The sequence below is a fragment of the Centruroides sculpturatus genome, unplaced genomic scaffold, assembly GCF_000671375.1.
Source record: "Centruroides sculpturatus isolate CEXI.00-Female unplaced genomic scaffold, Cexi_2.0 scaffold138, whole genome shotgun sequence".
Classification (NCBI taxonomy): Eukaryota; Metazoa; Arthropoda; class Arachnida; order Scorpiones; family Buthidae; genus Centruroides; species Centruroides sculpturatus.
The window spans coordinates 56,024-59,894 of NW_019384434.1; the positions used below are offsets into that span (position 1 = coordinate 56,024).

The 3,871-nt window shown below is 40.9% G+C and overlaps 1 pseudogene; it reads left to right on the plus strand.

The window, feature by feature from the left end:
- The first annotated feature begins 440 nt into the window (after positions 1-440).
- Positions 441-2,439, plus strand: LOC111619870 (annotated as a pseudogene).
- The last annotated feature ends 1,432 nt before the right edge of the window (positions 2,440-3,871 follow it).

Consider the following 3,871-nt stretch of genomic DNA (forward strand, 5'->3'; position numbering starts at 1 on the left):
ATCGACTCGAGAGAGTTCTCGAAACTAGATCCAGTCATAAGAGAGATCCCACAATCCCACGCGCGCGAGAAAATACAAGATGGCTGCGGAGCACGTGTCGGACTGTCAACAGCGAAATAAAAAAGATATTGTATTTCGAGAGACGATGACATCTGTCTATTATTATAATAATACCTAACGATAAAATAAATGATTTAAAAAAGTTTTTCTTGTTTAACTGCTTTCCCTATGACTTTTTCTGATTAAAAAAAGCCAATTTTTATGTTTATAAAATATTTTGAATGAAAAATATTAAAATATGTACAAAATAAACCATTTTGAACACTCTTTTTTCTTATTTATAAAAAAGAGTGTTCATTAAAACATTGTTCTGGCAGAAACAATGTTTTAACTGACTTAATTAATTTTGCGAACGCATCTTTTTTTATTTATATGGATATCTTAAGGTCAGTTTTTGCGCTAATGTTGCTAATGCACCATTTGAGCGAAAAAAAAATTGTTAAGGAAAAATTTTTTGTTAGCGAACCCTTTGTTAAATATTTTGAATATCACCACTGGTTACGTTCATGTCTTTTTAGTGCTTTTTTCACTTTATTTTTGGTATGTTCAGTTATATATATTACCCGTGCTATTAATCACTGCTTTGAAGAAGTGTGTGGAAACAACAAAGCTTAAGAGGATGGCTGTAGTATTGATAATTGAGGTGAAAAGATCAAATCCATAAAGTCAAAAAAAAAAAAAAAAAAACAGGTTTTTTTCTTTTTACATCTTCGATTTGATCCTGAGATTGTCTTTTTTGGGGATAGTTTGTTCTGGATATGTTATGTCTCATCCTTCACCACCCAGCTACCTTATTGTACATCTGGCCAAACCCATAATGGACCTGAAGAAAGGTTGTCTTTGCAGCGACAAATCACGGACTGGTGAGATGGCGCCACTCCTCTACAAGTTTTCCGTGAATCCCGGATGGAAAAACGGAGACTGGGTTTTTCCCAGAGAGGATTCTGGGTATTGTTGCTTCTTCTTCTTGTCGGGTGATCGCTGCCATGAGCACGTGTAGCTCTCTTACAAGTGTACTCGAGGATTGTTGTAAATAAATGTTGTTTTAGTTTAAAACGCGGTCGTGGACTTAACTAATTCAAATTTACAACCTTCTGATAAAGACAGTCTTTGTGGAGATGTAAATGGATGGAGAAAGACGGCCAGGTTTCGTCTAACTGACGGCGGCCATCCATTACCTCCAGTGGTGAGCCGGACGTGACTCGACGTGAATTCGAACACCAAAGAAAGAACAAGACCTTTACTGGTACTGCATTGTGTTCCCTCAGTGGATAGTACGGAATAAATTCCGCAACTACGATAGACGACGCTCCTCGGATAGGTGAACCGCTCGCCACTCCTAACCAGTGAAATTGTCCCCACATTTGTGTGTCGGCAACTTCTTGCCAGAATAAGTCATCTAACACGGGTAAGTGGAGTTTTCTGTTCCATATTTTTTGCTGTTCTGCTGAGTAGGTATCCCCTGGTTGTCTTAAAATGCCAAACGAAATTGATCTTAAGCCAGAAATCAGTCAGGTAGCTCTTAAACTTCCCCAATTTTGGGATAAAGAAGCCGATTTATGGTTTATTAATATTGAGGCCCAGTTTAAACTTGCCGATATATCACAAGATACTACTAAGTATTACACAGTGGTTTCAGCTCTCAACTCGGAAGTGTTAGCGTACGTGAGCGATATCGTTAAAAACCCTCCTAGGGAAAATTTATATCAAACACTAAAAGATCGACTCATAGCAGAATTTTCCGATTCCGAACAAAAATGAGTGAAAGATTTGCTGTCTAATGCCGTGTTAGGAGATGATAAACCATCTCATCTTTTACGCAAAATGCGACAACTAGCTAGTAATAAAGTCGGGGAGGAATTTTTAAGAACGCTATGGATTCAGCATTTACCCAAAGAAACTCAGGCAATTCTTTCTGTTTCCGATGGGGATTTAGACAAATTAGCCCAAATGGCCGATAAAATTCTCGAGCTCACACCTTTGCAAATAGCTGAAACTAATTTAGCAAGGAACAAAAATAATACACACGTGGCTATAATGAAGCTCCAAACGCAGGTTGCTGAATTAACAGAGCAAGTTAATCGCCTAGCAAGGCCCAGCGACAGACAATCACGCGATTATAGACACCCCTGGAATTGATTTCGGAATCGTCGGCGTTCGCAGACACCTGTTCGACCCCAGGCAAAAGACCTATGCTGGTATCACACAAAGTTCGGTGATCAAGCAAATAAATGTAAGGCCCCTTGCAAATTCCGAGCAGGGAAACTAGCTCGGAAATCACACGTGGCGCAATGTGATTTCCAAATTAACAATACCAGCCGCCTATTCGTTTACGATCCAACCTCATGTCGTCACTACCTAATCGACAGTGGTAGCGACATTTGCGTTCTACCCTATAACGCCGCCATGGCATTAAGAGCACCTGCCTCATTGACACTTTATTCGGCAAACAATTCCCCGATAAAGACTTACGGCACAAAAACCATAACCGTGTCCCTAAACTTAAGGCGCCAATTTACATGGCCGTTTGTAATCGCAAACGTCAGCAAACCAATAATAGGTGCCGATTTCATAAGACACTTCGGTCTCCTGAGCGACTTAAAAAACGCCTGCATTACAGACCCATTAACGTCCTTGACAACGACAGGGTCTGCTCACCACGGCGTACAAACTAACATTACTTTAATTGCTTCTAATTCGGAATTCAGCGACATTTTAAACAAATATAAAGATATCCTTCGGCCATATCCAGCTAGCACCAAACCCAAACATAACACGGTCCACCGTATTATTACCAAAGGACATAATGTTTTTTCTCACCCCCGCCATCTCAATCCCAAACAGCTGGAAATCGCAAAAAAGGAATTCCAGTTAATGTTAGAACTAGGCATTTGTCGGCCGAGTAATTCCAATTGGTCCAACCCACTGAACTTAGTACCCAAACCGAACGGGGACTATCGTCCCACTGGGGATTACCGGGCCCTTAATAGAATAATGGTGCCAGACAGGTACCCACTGCCTCATCTACAAGATTTTGCTCAGAATTTATACAGGAAGACTATATTTTCCAAAATAGACCTAACGCGAGCATATCATCAGATCCCGGTCCACCCCGAAGACGTACCCAAGACTGCAATTACAACACCCTTCGGCCTTTATGAATTTTTATACATGCCGTTTGGGTTGTCCAATGCGGCACAAACTTTCCAGAGGTTTATACACGAAGTCTTACATAGATTAGATTTTGTTTTTGTCTACATAGATGACATCCTGTTGGCAAGTAAGACAAAGGAGGAACATTACATGCATCTGGAAAAAGTATTCGGACGTTTATCAGAATATGGTATCCGAATAAACCCTGATAAATGCATACTCGGTACAAATGAATTATCTTTCTTAGGTTATTTAGTCAACGCCAGCGGAATCAAACCTCTCCCCCAGAAAGTAGAAGCCGTCATAAAGATCGAGCGACCCGAAACAGTAAAGCAGCTCCGTAGGTTTTTAGGCATGTTGAACTACTACCGCCGTAATATTCCACACGCTGCGCAGGCTCAAGCCCTGCTTTGTGACTATTTGAAAGGCGTAAAACAATCCGACAATGCGGAAATTTCATGGACAGACGAAGCAAAAAAGGCATTCGAGGAATCCAAAACTCGATTAGCAAACGCAGCTCTACTAGCTCATCCAGCCCCGGACGCACATTTAGCATTGCAGGTTGACACATCAGAGTTCGCTCTGGGCGCCACGCTGCATCAGGTCACTAAAGCTGGCACAGAGCTGGTAGGTTTTTTTTCACACAAACTTACAGATA